At 38.7% G+C, this 19620-nt stretch overlaps 1 protein-coding gene across 8 annotated transcripts in view; it reads left to right on the top strand.

The window, feature by feature from the left end:
• Positions 1–19620, top strand: part of LOC131063724 (uncharacterized) — a 125540-nt gene that overhangs the window by 79542 nt on the left and 26378 nt on the right. The window lies entirely within an intron of this gene.

Here is a 19620-nt window from a genome sequence, read left to right as displayed (position 1 = left end):
TGCCTGTTTACATATGGAGGTTTGCCAATTCTTTTGAAGCCCTGCTGGGTTTAGTATGGCCACACAAAAAATTAAAAATCAAAACCAAATAAACAAAATTAATAATAATACATACAAAAGAAACAAATTTTACCATCATATTACTCTTAATCAAGAGCATCAAAAGTGCCACTTGGTTCATTAAAAGCACAAGCAGTAGTCAATGCCACTCCCACTATACATGCCGTGCAGCTGCTAGCAGCAATATTCTTTGTTGCACTTCTCCCAAAGTTGGTTGCTATCAACCATGATTATCATTCTTGTCACATCATTATGATTTGTATCTTGGGATTCAGCTTCACAAAAGTCTTTTAGAATTTTCTATCTGTCAAGATTGCTTTTTCTTTTTTCAATTGTTGTTACAATTAGAACAAATTTAATGAGTTTCCAGTTCTCTGAATCTTTGATAATTGGTATTGTACCAATTTTTAATTTGGAAGGATGTAGTATAGTTTCTTTATTAGTATAACTATAATTTTATTCTCTTAACCATACAAACTCTATGTGCAACATCTTGGATGATTTGTATCTCACGCACACACATTTCACCTCAGGTAGAGTAGTTCAAACTTCAAAGGCAATAATGAGAAAGGCATAGACAATGGTGGCCTTACTCAAAATGTCTTCAGTGTATGGTCTGGATTATCTCGTCACTACTTGCTTCCCGTCAAATATAACATTAGGTTTTTGGCAGATCCTGCATATAATTTGAAGGTAGAACAGCTCACAGAGAATGAGCAAGGAACGGACAATGCTTGCCTTGCTCAAAAAGTCTTTACTGTATGATCTGGATTATCTCACCATCACTTCTGATGCACAGCTCCACTTGCTATATACTACATAAATTTCTTTGTTTAAATCTGTCTTCCTAGAAGCTTTTGTTGTTTCTATGGCATCCTCACTGCTATAGGCCTTTGGTGCTTGTAAATGGTTGCATAATGAGCTGAACCTGGAGCCTTGTTACAGTTGAACCTCTGAGAATCCAAGTAATTAATCGAAAATTTTGCCAAACGGCTTAAGAAAACTTAACCTTACAATTTGAGCTGAAAGGGGCAAAATAAGCAGTTTTCAACGAAGGTTGATCTTGAGAACCATTGAATTGTTCAAGCATCTTTTAGTTGGTTTGTGTCAACCAACTGTTAAGTCATCTGAGTGATGGTTGGTAATTTAACTGGTAGTCTTATGGTGCCTAATGCCTGATTTCATTGGGATCTGTGGTATATATACCAGTATAACCTGAAAAATGGAAAATTTACCCTAAAAATGTTATATTTGAACAAAAGATAAAATAGATGAGACTATCAGTGTGGCCTTAACATTCTTCTTTCGTTCATGCAATGGTGTTACACTATACATAACTTTGTTGGTTGGCAACCACCATAACCGTAAAAGCGTCAACAAACAACTAACCACTTGTAATAAGTAAAAAAGGTTACAAGTCTACTGTAAATTGGAATCCTTAGAAATAGGAATTTAGGATCAGAGAAGCTTATATAAAATAGTCTGGTGTCAATTGTCAATCATCATCAATGAAAACTGATGCAAAATGAAAAGGTAATATCTCCAAATCTATGTAGTACCTTATAGAACTGTTAGCAGGTAGTTGACTCAGAAGGCCTGCACATCTAAGGTGCAACATTATTGGGCATTGTCATTCCTATCTTTGCCACTATCTGCTATAAGTAAATTTTCTATTTTGAAAAAGAAATAGATTATGAGATTTGAACACCCAACCTATTGGAATGCAGCTGGATTTTAAAGTGTTAACTCAGCTATATGCAATTAGATGAAACATGTTTGCACAATATTACTGATTTGGTTGAAAATGTTTGAATGGGAATTTGAATTTTGAACACTTGACCTTTTCTCTGGCTATCAATGTTTCCAGCAAAATACAAAGAATAAACTCAGCTATATAACCTTTGCATTGTGTGGAGGAATGTGATCTTACTGGTATGTTATCCATTACACGTGAATAAACAACACACAGAGTGTTTGGTGCCTATAACCAATGCGGTGATTGGTTGAAACTTGGAAGTAGTTAATTAGCATAGTACCTGAAGGGTCCCTTGTCCTTCCAAAGAATAATATCTGCAGATACATAGATACCATGTCCTTCCAAATAATTTTAGAAAACCATGTAACTGCCCAAAATATTTAGATACCATAGTAGAAAATAATTAACTAATGGAGTTATATCAGCTGTCTTCCTAATTTGAGTTAAAAAGTTTGAGCATAGCAATGCAGCTGTCCAAACTTAATCTGTCTTAACAATTTATACTTCCAATCATTCGTATTTGTCTTTGACAAAAGATGTAGTGGATAGTAGCTATTTGAAAGTTGGTTTTGTGGCTATAAAATAAGCAATCAAAGTTTTTTTACCGGAGCTTTAGGAAATTCTTGTCTCATTGGGTGCTAGGATATATTGTAGTGTTTGTTGATGATCAATAAGAGCTTATAGGTAAATTTGATAATGATCAATAAGAGCTTATAGATAAATGTAGTAATTTGAAGGTGGATGAAGAAAGTACAAATTTTCTAATCTTCCATTGGATGTTTGGCTTTCAATCTGATAGCTTTGTTAGGTTTGAGGACTTCATGAAAGATTTTATTACTCTTATCTTGCTTTCTTCAACCCTTGAGGTAGAAAGAAAGCTCGTTCTGGTCCATAGGTTATTGAAGAAGTTGAAGAATCTTTTTGATTTTAATTACTGGGTTTGAGAACATGGGTGTTTGTACTTTGTAGCATCGTAAATTGTTTCCACTCACAATTTCACGCTTGTTTTAGCATCCATTTTGGCATGTGTGAATGATCCCGAGTAAATGTGCTAGTCTCTTGCCTTGATCGGCAATCTTTGTCACATCTTGTAGTGCCTGTCCCTTTGAACAGCCAAGTAGGGCAGGACTCTAGTGCCCAATGCTACTGTCTCGCTAATTTGGCTCTGAATTTTAAAGTTCAAACGTTGGCTTTGAGCCCCTAACGGCTATGACCTTGTTGTCAGCCTTTCCTAAATAGTTGTTTACCAAAAGGTGTAAGTTGCATATAAAAGTGACTCTAATTTTGAAAGGTCTAATGGAATCTAATCAAATGATCTATCTATTAATCTAGGGAAGTCATCAAGGTCAATCAAGCTAAGTAGTCTAAAAATATTATCAAGCATACAACGATTTTCTATGAAGTATCACTTATTGTTTATTGTTTATTGTTTATTATCATTATCATGTTATATACTAAAATTTACAAGACTTCATCACCACTTTACATGAGATCCAAGCGAAGGTTTTATGCGTAAGGTATGCATTGTCATTTATGTTTTTGTTTTGCCTCTGCTCCCTTGAGAGCATGTGATCGTCATCATCATCATCATCATTGTTGTTGTTGAGATTGGAACACCAATGTGGGCTTTGACCAAGGCAAGCCCCTATACAGAACAACATTTTCCCCTCTTTTGTGTGTGTAGGTGTAGATCCAAAGGATTTAGATGTCAACAATGACATAGACAAATAGAGCAAGTTACAACAAACAGCTCTAGACTTCGGATGAGGAAAAATCCTAGGACGCTAGAGCTACGTCTGGCTGATTCTGTTTCCACTAATGGCTCCCATCTGAATTGTACTTGGACACTAGTGCCTAGCACTTTAGTCTTGCATAATCAGCTCCAAATTTTAGCATCAAGTTCCTCTCTGTATCTTATTTTCAGATTTGCTATCTACTTGTGCACTTCTGGTTTTCAATTAAACTTGTTCAATTTAGCCATCTTTAGCCTAGTTCATTGGACACATTTAACAAATCCTTATCACTAACAACAAAACAGAAAGTGTGGATCCAGGATAGCTAGGCTTTCCCTTGAGGATAGTAGCCAAGCCTATTCACACTTATAATGTTTTATGGGAGAAGGAATGACCTAGGTTAATGCATTGGTTAGTCTAGGATAACCTTTCCCACACATCAATGTTGAATGTCTTGAAAAGAACACAAAAAATACTGAGAGGGGTGGGGGGTGGGGCGTGGGTGAATCAGTATTTTGAACTTTTAAACACACGAAACCACATAAGCAAAGAGATAGAATAGAGAGAGCAAACATCAACAAGGAGAACACCAAATTTCACATGGAAAACCCTTTCGGGTAAAAAACCCTGACAGATCGATAGCTTTCATTCATGAAATGGGCACCAACCCAGATTACATAAGTGAGCACCAACTCTCCTCGAAGCACCAACTTCGCTCAGCTGAAGCACTGAGCACTTCAATCACCATACAAAAATTACACACATCCTGCTGAAATAGTTCTTGACTTCTTATCTGCAGCAAGTTGGAAAGACAACCAAAATATATCCCACACCGTCAATGAAGACAGTGATTAATAGCAGAAAAATAATCTTGAAAAGCTTAACATGCAGCATACGTGCTTGTCTCCATAAACTCTAAACAAGGTACGGCTGAGGTATTTATCAATTACTTAAGAATTCAAAATAATTCCCTTTTTAACGCTGATGTTACACATCCATCATCAGGAATAAGCTGCCCCACTCACAGTCAAAAGAAGAATTTGTCGTTGCTCAAGAAGGATAAATAAATTAATGCGCCGCCAAGAATCAAAGTCTGAAATTGTCAGAGTATACAGACACTTGCAGCCGTCATACACTAAGAATAATACCATATCGCCTCACTAAATTACCATGTCCAGCAGATGATATTTATTTCACCTAACAATAGCACAGATAAAATATAATTGCCACTAATTAAGAAAATCGCTTAGCTTTGACATCAATGACAAAATTATCAACATATCTAACTTCAATGAAGATGGCAACCCTAGAAAATTGTAGGTTTTGAGTCTAAGGAACGCCACTAAATGGTAGAAGGAACTAGGATATTGTTCTAAGGTTTAATTCAGCAAGGTTGATGGAAGCATTGGCCACTGATTGTTGGGTAGGTGTATTTTGTTGCATAAGAATTGTGTGTTAAGTGGGATGCTGAGAAACCATTGGTAGGGCAGGTTGAGTGATCGGGTCAGGGTTTTGAGGAATATTTTTATGCATTGGATGCCAAACATGTAGGAGGAAGGTAAACAAAAGAGGAATGAGAAAAAATAGAGAGAGTGGGTGAAATGGGAGAGGTGCCACCTTTTATGTGTCTGGTTGGTGAATAGTTATCTCTAAAAGGAAACTGCTGTGCTTAAGCAACATTATCAGCAACATTATCTGCAAATATCTCATGTTGAGGAAATTATTCATAACCTATTGTGCCCATGGAACCTTAATCAAGAGTATCTTCCATTGATAAACATCAACGGATCTAGGCTTGTGCATCAACTTGGATCAAAATTGTTTGTATTCTTAATGAAGCCAAAATTCTAATGATGTCTCTATTGAGTTTAGATAATTTCTTTTATTGCATATTGCTTAATAGTTTTATGTGCTTTTTCCATTTTTTTTTGAAAAAGTTAAAAGCAGGCTTGAACAAAATATTAAAAGAACTTGTGCCCTTTATAGTTGATCATGGTGGCAGCTTAGTTAAACTATAAAATGCACCATTGATATGCTTTTTCAAAGTTATGAATAATGACAATTGGAGAAATGGTGATAAACCCATGGCTTTGTAAGACCAACTTATACTTCTTACAATTTGTAAATATTGTAGTCATAAATTAAATAGTGGGATTTCATAAATTTACCTTCAACAATTCCAAATTGGAAAAAGTACTAATGATGCCTTCTAACATATGATGGTTTGTCATGAACATTTGAATATCCTCATCATTGGTGTATATTTTTTTAATCCACTCTATTTGAGTGCCGAATCTTTCACACCACAAAATTGAGGGAGCGGATGGTACATGGTGTCCAAACAAAGTGCTGATAACTTTCCTCAACCAAAGCACTTGTTGTCACATAACTTTTTTCATTGTCCATTTTGACTTGGACAATGCTCTTGGCACCCATAGGGTCTATGGAGTCAATGAGGATTTTGGAAATGACGTTTGCATCCTTCATTTGCCCCTCACAATTGACGACCTTCAAAAATATTGCTCCTTTGGGGGACATTACAATAAAGCTTATTAAAGGCTGGTTTTTACCACCATTCCATCCATAAAAAATGATGACATTATTGCAGTGAACCACGGGGATGCGTCCCCCCCCTTTTTGGGCGCGTCCCCCCGTTAGAAACGTCTCGGGGACGGGGACGCGACGTCCCCCGCCGTCTCGCCACCGCCACCCAAACGCCACCGGGACGCGGAGACGTCCCCGCGTCCCCGCGTCTCCCAGGGAGACGTGGAGACGTGGAGACGTCTCCTTGGGAGACGTTTGGGCGTCTCCCAAAGAGACATGGAGACGCCTCCACGTCTCCTTGGGAGACGTTTGGGCGTCTCCCCGTCCTTCAAGAGACGTGCAGACGTCTCTCCAAGGACGGGGAGACGCCCAGATGTCTCCTGTCGCCCCCACTTATATGCAATGTTTAAAATTAAAATTTTTAAAAAAAGTGAGTTTTTAAGTTTTTGGAGGGTTAAGGAGTAACTCTAATTGGACGTGGGCCAATAGAAAAATAACACCCGACGCCTTTAGAAAATAATAAAAGTATTTTGTACACAATCAAACACAGAATAAAATACCTAAGGGTACCTTATCCTCTCTTGAATAAAGCCTCTGATTGTTGAAGATATTGCGAAAAAGGATCAATCAGGATGACTCCAAGGTTCTTGTATGTAGGGTCTCTACGTGTGGATAAACTCTCTGTGGTATGATGTGATTTGCTGGAATCACAAGGGGACTTACATTTGATGCTTGAACTTCTGATTTGCTTTGAATACTGCTGGAACACAGGATTTTCACTAGCTTGGACTTGAAAAAAGGAAAAAAGATGAGGGCGAGGAAAGGATCTAATCCTAACACTAAGAATGTAAGAGCAATGAATGATCTTTGATGGAATTCTAACTAAGTCTTGTTTTGACATCCCAGGACCATCTCCACAAGGTTAGTGCGATCTTCGAAGGAAAGCTTTATGATGTTCAAATCATCACTGCAGGCATAGACACCATCAAGCTGTTGCATATCAATGTAGAAGCGACAATTGAAGTTAAGCTTAAGCTGAATGATTCCAGTTGACTACACAAGGCAAGTTTGCAATCAACAAACTGCTAGTAGTATGGATATACGAATTCCACCATCAATCAAGCACATTTCTTCCACTCATCTAATAACATGAAATCAAATATGAGAAGTATAAAGACCATGCAAATTGTCGAATCGACCCATAAATTTCACCATTTCTTCAATGAAGTTACAAGTCTTTTACAACAACATCTTGGCAACAATCTTTGCCTTCTCTCTCTACTCTAATCTAATTGCTATTCTATCTTATTACTTATCTATCTTTATCTATCTAATGCCTTCACAAAACGAAGAGTCGGGGTTTATATAGTGCCCTCAATACAATTCGATGGCTTAGATCAATTCGAGATCAATGGCCAAGATTCAACAATGAAAACCCTAATTAGGGTTTGTTACAACCATTACATAACATTTAATGCTCGACCAATGAAATAATTGTATTGCTTGGACACATGTCTTCTCTGGAAAAATCGAACAATGGATAGCCGGGGTAGGTACATCGGAGTTTGTGCCACCTTCCATGAGTTAGGTACATTAAATCTGGAAATGCTGAGGTGGACCACACTGACTGCAGAAGTGATGACTAGGATGCCACCTCGTCTGACACTTGTAACTTGATGTTGTTGAGAAGCCAGCTTTAATTAATTCATCTGGAACTATCTGCTTCTTCAACGAACCCTTGTTCTAACTTCTTGTGTCCTTGATGTGCAGGATGATTGATGTACCTCGCCTTGGAATACTAGATTGGAGAAGTCGCCCTTGATGACGTTAGTCCAAAGAAGGCCGTCCTTGTCGATGCTAGGCTGGAGGAGGTCGCCCTTGTTGATGCTAGGCTGGATCGAAGAAGGTTGTCCTTGTCCTTGCTTGATCGTCCTGGATGAGAGCCTTCCGACTTGTAGATCCTTCGAGTTTGGGAGTCGCCATCTTGATACCTACACAACATTTCAAAATTAGTAATATATCTTGAAATCTAAAAATTAAACTTTAAAAGGAAGATTCAAGATTTTAATTTAGGAAACCTCATGATAAATCTTGAATTATCATTTCCTAACTAACCACGCAACTTGAAATTGAAAATTGAAAATTCAAAATTGAGACTAGGAGAATCTCGCCATACCTCCACTTGAGAACTAAATCTAAGAAAAGATGCAAAATTAAGCAAGTTTGCTAAGCAAAATGTGGATCGAAGTCTTCAAAATGTGCTTCTATCAACTTCACCACCTCTAGCCTTCAACGCCTTGAGGAAAATTTGCTCCACCTTTGGCCTTCAACAAAAATCGCTCCTTCCTAGACCAAATTTCGCACCTTGTTGCTCTTCTCCAAATCGCACTTGAGTGAATGAGTGAATGATGGATTAACATCGCTCAAGATACCCCCACTATATAGGCGCTTACCATTGCAATTTCCCATAGGCCGACTTGGAAAATAGGCCAAAAATAAATAAAAATTTAATAAAAGAAGGGGCCGACTTTATAAAAACATTAAATAATACCCCAAGCGCCCCAATTTTATTTTTAAATTAATAATATTTAATTTTAAGTGCCTTTATAATTAAAAATTTCGATTTTAAGGCTCAAAATTAATTATTAAATGCCATGCGCCATCATTAAATGTCAATTTAATTTCAAAAATATTTCAAGGTTTTATCGAAATTGGCATTTAATGTGCCATAGATGATATTGGCGCCTAGGCATGGCAAGATAATGGACATCAACAAGATCGCTCTGGTCCCTGGGAGAGGGACAGGAGCACCCTTACACTTTAGCCTTGCAATTCGTGTTTTTCACGTTCAACACTTCATCCTGGACGTCCAAAATGGCATTTTACTTGAAATCTTGTGTTTGATCTATTCAATTTTTGGAACGAATGCTCCTTAGAACCATTTTCGCCCTGGTCCCTTGGTGAGGGACAGGAGCGATTTTGCCTTTTGTCCTTTGTTTTTGTCTTTTCCAATTGCCAATGCAAGTTGTGAGGTAGGCAATGGTCATTATTGTTCGTCCTATGCATGTTCAATTCGCCCTCTCAAGACAAAACGAGCTCTTCTAAGGATTTTCGCCCTGGTCCTCCAGTGAAGGACACGAGCGATTTTTGCACTTGAGCTTGAAATTGTCAACTTTTGACGTTAATTCCTTATTCATCGTCTTCCTAAAGACATTTTGGACCTTGCATGACTTCGCCTTGATGTGGTTTTGGAAGGAAATGATTGATTCTATGAATATCGCCTTGGTCCTTGACTGAAGGATAGGAGCGCCTTTTAGTTTATTGCACAAATTCTTAATCGTATCAACCTTGAATCACTTTCTAGACGTAGAATATCATTCCCCCCTTCATCTTGAGTCCTGGAAGCAAGAAATAGTATTTCACAATGCTAGGTAATTAAGTATTTTGAAAATTTCGCTCAGGTCCCTTGGTGAGGGACAGGAGCGCCCTAGCCATTTTTCATCAACTTGATGGCCTTTGTTACTTCATTCCTCCGTGAAACCTTTTAAACATCATTTTGACCTTGCGTCTTGACTTGGATTCGTCCGAATTTGGAGAGGAAGGTTAGCTAATGTGTTTTTCGCCCTGGTCCTTGGGAGAGGGACAGGAGCGATTTTGCATTTATAAGCTCACTTGTGTTTTGCTAGCTTCGAAAATTATCTTCAACGGATCGATTGCGTCTTCCTTCACCCACCTCAAACGCGAAACTTGCCTTCCTTTTGCCAAAAACTTGTCTTGAGGGAAAATCGCTCTGGTCCCTTGGAGAGGGACAGGAGCGCCCTGGCCTTTATGAGCTCATTTATGCCTTGTTAACTTTCAAAACTATCTTCAATGGGTTGATTACGTCCTCCTTCATGCCTTTGATGTCTCAATTTGTCCAAACAAGGTCAGGAATGACTCCACTAAGCTTTTTCGCTCTGGACCCTTGGTGAGGGACATGAGCGATTCGCCTTGGACCCTTGGAGAGGGACAGGAGTGTTTTTCGCTCTGGACCCTCAGTGAAGGTCAGGAGCGAAATTTGACTTTTCGAACTCTCTATCAGGACAATTTTAATGGAATATAACATTTAAGTATAAGTGACATTTCCTTCTATGTTTCTTCTTGGAAATGTCACTTATACTTTAAGTTATATTCCATATATACTTTCAGGATGTTTGAGAGTGGTTTCAGGCCTCCAGGAGTTATATTGCAAAATCTAGTTTTTGGAGGTTTTTCAGTTTCCAGACTTAGTCAAATTCAGGATCAGGACATTCCAGACTTAGCCAAATTTCAGGATCAGGGCATCACTCAAGCCGGACTTGCTATCCTATTGATCTTCCCGACAGCACTCAAAATGCAAAGTCTAACTAACAAAACCCTAAAAGACCAAAAAAACAAAACCTAAAAAGCAAAAAAGCAAGGGTCCCCATTTGCAATGGGTGATGTGTGAAATAGTCAGGGTTTTCATTGTTGAATCTTGGCCATTGATCTCGAATTGATCTAAGCCATCGAATTGTATTGAGGGCACTATATAAACCCCGACTCTTCGTTTTGTGAAGGCATTAGATAGATAAGAGATAGATAAGTAATAAGATAGAATAGCAATTAGATTAGAGTAGAGAGAGAAGGCAAAGATTGTTGCCAAGATGTTGTTGTAAAAGACTTGTAACTTCATTGAAGAAATGGTGAAATTTATGGGTCGATTCGACAATTTGCATGGTCTTTATACTTCTCATATTTGATTTCATGTTATTAGATGAGTGGAAGAAATGTGCTTGATTGATGGTGGAATTCGTATATCCATACTACTAGCAGTTTGTCGATTGCAAACTTGCCTTGTGTAGTCAACTGGAATCATTCAGCTTAAGCTTAACTTCAATTGTCGCTTCTTCATTGATATGCATCAGCTTGATGGTGTCTATGCCTGCAGTGATGATTTGAACATCATAAAGCTTTCCTTCGAAGATCGCACTAACCTTGTGGAGATGGTCCTGGGATGTCAAAACAAGACTTAGTTAGAATTCCATCAAAGATCATTCATTGCTCTTACATTCTTAGTGTTAGGATTAGATCCTTTCCTCGCCCTCATCTTTTTTCCTTTTTTCAAGTCCAAGCTAGTGAAAATCCTGTGTTCCAGTAGTATTCAAAGCAAATCAGAAGTTCAGGCATCAAATGTAAGTCCCCTTGTGATTCTAGCAAATCACATCATACCACAGAGAGCTTATCCACACGTAGAGACCCTACATACAAGAACCTTGGAGTCATCCTGATTGATCCTTTTTCGCGATATCTTCAGCAATCAGAGGCTTTATTCAAGAGAGGATAAGGTACCCTTAGGTATTTTATTCTGTGTTTGATTGTGTACAAAATACACGTCAACAGAATTGGTGCTAGAGGGAGGGCAGTACTATCATGCCTCAATCATTATCAAGCTGTTCATAGATAATCATATTCGCAAGGAGTTGTGCAGGACTTTTGTCCCTCCTCCTGCGCACAACAGAATTGGCGCTAGAAGGAGGGCAGTACTATCATGCCTCGATCATTATCAAGCTGTTCATAGATAATCATATTCGCAAGGAGTTGTGCAGGACTTTTGTCCCTCCTCCTGCGCACAACAGGATTGGCGCTAGAAGGAGGGCTGAGCATTTGAAAGTTCGATCTTGTCAAGTCACATCGCATTTGAAGAAATTTTCTAGAGCTTTTTACCCTCCTCCACGCTCGACAGAATTGAATTAGGAGTGCCTGACAGCGAACACGAACTCTTGAATCCAAGGAAGATCAATGGAAAGCTTTTTCTCAAACACTCGATGGAAGGTGATCGTTGGGTCGTCAGTTGGACTTACGCAAGAAGGAATCAAGTTGGAACCAGTTGAACGTTCAAGTTGAATCCGAGATATTCAAGATCTCTCTTATTCCAAAAAATCCAAAAAAAGTGAAAAATAGAAAATCCAAAAAAGTGAAAAATAGAAAATCCAAAAAAGTGAAAAATAGAAAATCCAAAAAAAGTGAAAAATAGAAAATCCAAAAAAAGTGAAAAATAGAAAATCCAAAAAAAAAGTGAAAAATAGAAAATCCAAAAAAAATCAAAAAATCAAAAAATCAAAAAAGAAAGATTTCTCAATGGAGCGGCGACAGTTTCACGAGGAGCAACATGTTGATTTTCCTGAACTTTGGTGGAGATTAGATACGCAACTTTATCCACAAAGATTGACCGAGTTCGCAAGACCAGGGCAGTGTCGAGTCCACGAGACAGAGGAACATGATGAAATGCATTGCTTGAAGTACTTATCAAGGATGGAATCGGCAGTGCAGGGAAAAATCTTCTTTTGGGATGTCCCTAGGCCAGAAACAGAAGAAAACAATTTCAGTGCCCCAGAAACCAAAGATCCTCTTCTAAGCTTCATGTGGATGATTGAGAGTCAACTCATTTTGGATGGTGAAATACGTTTAGAGAACATATTGCTACCATTGTGGTGTAGAATTCACAACTCACCTCGCTCTGAATTTACTTGCTCAGTATGTGAAATGGCTATCAATCAAGTCAGAAACCAGTTTGGAATGCCAACTTTGTTCGAGGAAGAGTGTATTGTGAACAGATCTTGGGGTGCACATCTTGCAGCCGAATTTAGAAGAACCTATGAACAAGACATCATTCCAGCATCTGAATGTGAGAAGGATCAGTTGTACGTTGACGATACAAATGCACCTGAGGAACAATGTATTACAATGGATAGCTCGCCATGCCTTGCACCTGAAAAAGAATACCATGAAACAAAAGTTGAAGAATCGGTTGAGAATACTCAAACAATAACAAAGGAAGATCTAGGAGTTGAACAAGCAATTAAAGGAGAAGATGACTCATTCCTTGAAGAATTCTCACTTATGCTACAAAAGGAGATCCTTGAGATTGAATTGCAGGAGTTTTCAAATGGCCTCATTGAAGAAGACAATCAAGTTGACATATTGAATGAAGAATCTAGATATGAAGAACAATTCGAAGGGGCGCTTGAAGATTTCATCACTCTCGTAATATTTGAGGAAGTGTTGAAGGATCTTGTAGAGGAAACACAAATGGAATTACTGCCAAATTTTTTTCAAGATAAGCAAGTTACTGTGAGTGATATGATCCATCATCAACTTCGACCTCCCGAGACTAAGCTTGAAGAAGGAAAGCTACCAGAGATTATATTTGATCCACTAGAGGAGATGTTTGAAGCTCAATCCATCAAGGAGACTCTCATTTTTGAAGATATGCTAACAAAATTTCACGAAGATGCCTGGTTTATGCAAGATATCTCAGTGAAAACAGAGAATCTCTAGCTATTCAAAGGGGCGCTGAGCTTGTTTCGAGAAGAACTTCCTAATCAAGATCAACATGTTGTGGATGCTCGTGGAATAGTTCATCATCAATGGCGACCTCCTGAAGCAGCTGGTGACCTCGCTTCCGACAATGCAGTTCCGTATGAGCCTGAAATATGCCAGGTCGTCTCTTTCCTTAATCCTAGCTTTGAAAGTTATTATGATTTTGATTATGGGGATTTTGGGAAAACAACTTGCATCTGGATTGATCATGGTCCTAACGAATTACCCCAGTTGATCATTTTGAGTGAAAACTTGCTTGAGTATGAGAAATGCGTGGTGAGAGTTTGCCTTTCTGTGTTTAAGGATGAATTTGCCCGATTGAGAACCATCACGTTTGCCATGCTCTTGTTACACAACCTGAGAAATCATGTAAAGTCATGTATATATTTTGCTTCTTTGACTCGTGTTGAGTCTAGGACTCTTGTATATAGGTTTAGAGTAGGTTTTCTTTCCATGTTTTTAGATTAGAGGTCTTTTGAGCCTTGTTCTTAATTTGCCTTGAGTCATTTGACTCATGATCTAGTGTGGCTCAGGTAGTTTAGTTGTTTGCTTTTGGGTGTGCGTTTTAGTTTAGTTTGCTTTGAGTCGGTTTGTCAGTCAGTTTGCTTTAGTTTAGGTGTCTTGAGTGGGAGCCTCCATTTTGTGAGAAAGGTGTTTGTGTTGTTGCTCACACACTGGCAACATCCTGGATCTTATGTTAGACTCATTTCTTAGATATCTATTCATGAAGTGTTTGGAATCCGAGGTTGTTCCTCTTCAGCTTTATCATCTGATCAGGACCTGTATTTGACTTGGAAGGGAATCATTTTTTGTGTCTTGATGCTGACATCTATTGATTACTATATCTTCACACATTAATAGACTCCGAGTCATTATGGTTTTCAGGCAAAGCTGTGATTGGTGAAAAATCTAAAATCTGGCTTCAGCGCCACTGCAATCCTCAAACCCTAGTAAGCTTTACTGCTTACGAGCCAAAGGAATTGACGGAGTGAAAAAGCAATATCAAAAGACAAAAATGAGAAAAAAATGAAATGAAATGAAATATCAAAATTGGCTAAGGGGAATATGCGAGTAACTCCATCGGGGCTATAGACGCCTGGCTGGCAATGGAGCAATGTTCGTGAGCTTGCAGCGATAACCTCGTCGGGACTATGGACGTCTGACTGGTAGCGGGGCTCTATCCAGGATGCTTTTGAAGTTCAGATATACTACGTAGCTAATCACAGGGTAACCTGAAGGTCATAATTGTCTTGTCGAGAGGAATAAATACACTTGCACACACCTGGGTAATCAAAGACTAAGTGTCTGGATTTGGTTAAGGATTTTCCTTCCACTTTGACTACATTTTCTAATCTCCTGATAAGTTGGGTTGAATTTTCTGGAGGTTCTAGGTGTCGATTGAGTCTTTATCTCTGAAATGTTTCAGGAACATTTATTCAAGGTGGCGCTAGATGTTGTGACTATTTCACACATCGCCCCATTGCAAATGGGGACCCTTGCTTTTTTGCTTTTTAGGTTTTGTTTTTTTGGTCTTTTAGGGTTTTGTTAGTTAGCCTTTGCATTTTGAGTGCTGTCGGGAAGATCAACAGGATAGCAAGTCCGGCTTGAGTGATGCCCTGATCCTGAAATTTGGCTAAGTCTGGAATGTCCTGATCCTGAATTTGACTAAGTCTGGAAACTGAAAAACCTCCAAAAACTAGATTTTGCAATATAACTCCTGGAGGCCTGAAACCACTCTCAAACATCCTGAAAGTATATATGGAATATAACTTAAAGTATAAGTGACATTTCCAAGAAGAAACATAGAAGGAAATGTCACTTATACTTAAATGTTATATTCCATTAAAATTGTCCTGATAGAGAGTTCGAAAAGTCAAATTTCGCTCCTGACCTTCACTGAGGGTCCAGAGCGAAAAACGCTCCTGTCCCTCTCCAAGGGTCCAAGGCGAATCGCTCATGTCCCTCACCAAGGGTCCAGAGCGAAAAAGCTTAGTGGAGTCATTCCTGACCTTGTTTGGACAAATTGAGACATCAAAGGCATGAAGGAGGACGTAATCAACCCATTGAAGATAGTTTTGAAAGTTAACAAGGCATAAATGAGCTCATAAAGGCCAGGGCGCTCCTGTCCCTCTCCAAGGGACCAGAGCGATTTTCCCTCAAGACAAGTTTTTGGCAAAAGGAAGGCAAGTTTCGCGTTTGAGGTGGGTGAAGGAAGACGCAATCGATCCGTTGAAGATAATTTTCGAAGCTAGCAAAACACAAGTGAGCTTATAAATGCAAAATCGCTCCTGTCCCTCTCCCAGGGACCAGGGCAAAAAACACATTAGCTAACCTTCCTCTCCAAATTCGGACGAATCCAAGTCAAGACGCAAGGTCAAAATGATGTTTAAAAGGTTTCACGGAGGAATGAAGTAACAAAGGCCATCAAGTTGATGAAAAATGGCTAGGGCGCTCCTGTCCCTCACCAAGGGACCTGAGCGAAATTTTCAAAATACTTAATTACCTAGCATTGTGAAATACTATTTCTTGCTTCCAGGACTCAAGATGAAGGGGGGAATGATATTCTACGTCTAGAAAGTGATTCAAGGTTGATACGATTAAGAATTTGTGCAATAAACTAAAAGGCGCTCCTGTCCTTCAGTCAAGGACCAAGGCGATATTCATAGAATCAATCATTTCCTTCCAAAACCACATCAAGGCGAAGTCATGCAAGGTCCAAAATGTTTTTAGGAAGACGATGAATAAGGAATTAACGTCAAAAGTCGACAATTTCAAGCTCAAGTGCAAAAATCGCTCGTGTCCTTCACTGGAGGACCAGGGCGAAAATCCTTAGAAGAGCTCGTTTTGTCTTGAGAGGGCGAATTGAACATGCATAGGACGAACAATAATGACCATTGCCTACCTCACAACTTGCATTGGCAATTGGAAAAGACAAAAACAAAGGGCAAAAGGCAAAATCGCTCCTGTCCCTCACCAAGGGACCAGGGCGAAAATGGTTCTAAGGAGCATTCGCTCCAAAAATTGAATAGATCAAACACAAGATTTAAAGTAAAATGCCATTTTGGACGTCCAGGATGAAGTGTTGAATGTGAAAAACAAGAATTGCAAGGCTAAAGTGTAAGGGCCCTCCTGTCCCTCTCCCAGGGACCAGAGCGATCTTGTTGATGTCCATTATCTTGCCATGCCTAGGCGCCAATATCATCTATGGCACATTAAATGCCAATTTCGATAAAACCTTGAAATATTTTTGAAATTAAATTGACATTTAATGATGGTGCATGGCATTTAATAATTAATTTTGAGCCTTAAAATCGAAATTTTTAATTATAAAGGCACTTAAAATTAATTATTATTAATTTAAAAATAAAATTGGGGCGCTTGGGGTATTATTTAATGTTTTTATAAAGTCGGCCCCTTCTTTTATTAAATTTTTATTTAGTTTTGGCCTATTTTCCAAGTCGGCCTATGGGAAATTGCAATGGTAAGCGCCTATATAGTGGGGGTATCTTGAGCGATGTTAATCCATCATTCACTCATTCACTCAAGTGCGATTTGGAGAAGAGCAACAAGGTGCGAAATTTGGTCTAGGAAGGAGCGATTTTTGTTGAAGGCCAGAGGTGGAGCGAATTTTCCTCAAGGCGTTGAAGGCTAGAGGTGGTGAAGTTGATAGAAGAAGCACATTTTGAAGACTTCGATCCACATTTTGCTTAGCAAACTTGCTTAATTTTGCATCTTTTCTTAGATTTAGTTCTCAAGTGGAGGTATGGCGAGATTCTCCTAGTCTCAATTTTGAATTTTGAATTTTCAATTTCAAGTTGCGTGGTTAGTTAGGAAATGATAACTCAAGATTTATCATGAGGTTTCCTAAATTAAAATCTTGAATCTTCCTTTTAAAGTTTAATTTTTAGATTTCAAGATATATTACTAATTTTGAAATGTTGTGTAGGTATCAAGATGGCGACTCCCAAACTCGAAGGATCTACAAGTCGGAAGGCTCTCATCCAAGTCGATCAAGCAAGGACAAGGACAACCTTCTTCGATCCAGCCTAGCATCAACAAGGGCGACCTCCTCCAGCCTAGCATCGACAAGGACGGCCTTCTTTGGACTAACGTCATCAAGGGCGACTTCTCCAATCCAGTATTCCAAGGCGAGGTACATCAATCATCCTGCACATCAAGGACACAAGAAGTTAGAACAAGGGTTCGTTGAAGAAGCAGATAGTTCCAGATGAATTAATTAAAGCTGGCTTCTCAACAACATCAAGTTACAAGTGTCAGACGAGGTGGCATCCTAGTCATCACTTCTCCAGTCAGTGTGGTCCACCTCAGCATTTCCAGATTCAATGTACCTAACTCATGGAAGGTGGCACAAACTCCGATGTACCTACCCCGGCTATCCATTGGTCAATTTTTCCAGAGAAGACATGTGTCCAAGCAATACAATTATTTCATTGGTCGAGCATTAAATGTTATGTAATGGTTGTAACAAACCCTAATTAGGGTTTTCATTGTTGAATCTTGGCCATTGATCTCGAATTGATCTAAGCCATCGAATTGTATTGTGGGCACTATATAAACCCTGACTCTTCATTTTGTGAAGGCATTAGATAGATAAGAGATAGATAAGTAATAAGATAGAATAGCAATTAGATTAGAGTAGAGAGAGAAGGCAAAGATTGTTGCCAAGATGTTGTTGTAAAAGACTTGTAACTTCATTGAAGAAATGGTGAGATTTATGGGTCGATTCGACAATTTGCATGGTCTTTATACTTCTCATATTTGATTTCATGTTATTAGATGAGTGGAAGAAATGTGCTTGATTGATGGTGGAATTCGTATATCCATACTACTAGCAGTTTGTTGATTGCAAACTTGCCTTGTGTAGTCAACTGGAATCATTCAGCTTAAGCTTAACTTCAATTGTCGCTTCTACATTGATATGCATCAGCTTGATGGTGTCTATGCCTGCAGTGATGATTTGAACATCATAAAGCTTTCCTTCGAAGATCGCACTAACCTTGTGGAGATGGTCCTGGGATGTCAAAACAAGACTTAGTTAGAATTCCATCAAAGATCATTCGTTGCTCTTACATTCTTAGTGTTAGGATTAGATCCTTTCCTCGCCCTCATCTTTTTTCCTTTTTGCAAGTCCAAGCTAGTGAAAATCCTGTGTTCCAGCAGTATTCAAAGCAAATCAGAAGTTCAGGCATCAAATGTAAGTCCCCTTGTGATTCCAGCAAATCACATCATACCACAGAGAGCTTATCCACACGTAGAGACCCTACATAGAAGAACCTTGGAGTCATCCTGATTGATCCTTTTTCGCAATATCTTCAGCAATCAGAGGCTTTATTCAAGAGAGGATAAGGTACCCTTAGGTATTTTATTCTGTGTTTGATTGTGTACAAAATACACGTCAACAAGCCCCTAGAACAAGCATTACCATTATCAACAACGCTATTAGGACCTAATATAGCATTGATTACCTTTACCTTCCCCTCACTGTTGCACCTAAAAATCATTTTTAGATGGTGATTTATTACCTTTCCATGCTGATAGGAATCCCTAACACCATCTCAATCTACTATTAAAAACATACCAGCACAGTGACCAAACACACCAATTTAAAACGTCATCCATGTAGCCAATGTCCAATGCATTCTACAGACCAAGATCATCTTAAAATCATGACACCATATCTTCAAAGAGACATGCTCCTAGCCAAAGGTGAAAGACTGCAGGAGTGAGCACAATAAAAACTACACAAGCCAAAGGATCATCATTTAAACTCATGCCGGTAAGGAAATCATTAAAAAATAAACTAGAGACTTCCTCATGAAGAATAAACTGCTAGCAAAATACTATAGCTACGGGGGCTGATCTTTATTTAACAATGTAGTAAAGCTGGCCAATTATTCCTATCCTTGCTAGCTATGTAACTAAAATTCTAAAAGTGCCCTTAGCTTTCAATTAGGGTGGGATTGCTTGTCTACCAAATTAATAATCACCTAAAAATCATCTTCCACACACATTGTACGATACCCTTCAAAATAAGCTGCTTGCAAACCTAGCAAAAGAGCTTTCATCTTTGCTTCATTATTCGATCTTGTACCAAAGAATTAGAGTCCCCCAACACAATGTATGCTA

Source organism: Cryptomeria japonica, chromosome 8, assembly GCF_030272615.1.
Source record: "Cryptomeria japonica chromosome 8, Sugi_1.0, whole genome shotgun sequence".
In the NCBI taxonomy this organism is placed as follows: Eukaryota; Viridiplantae; Streptophyta; class Pinopsida; order Cupressales; family Cupressaceae; genus Cryptomeria; species Cryptomeria japonica.
The sequence above is the reverse complement of the archived record's forward strand: the minus strand, read 5'-3'. Positions and strand labels throughout refer to the sequence as shown.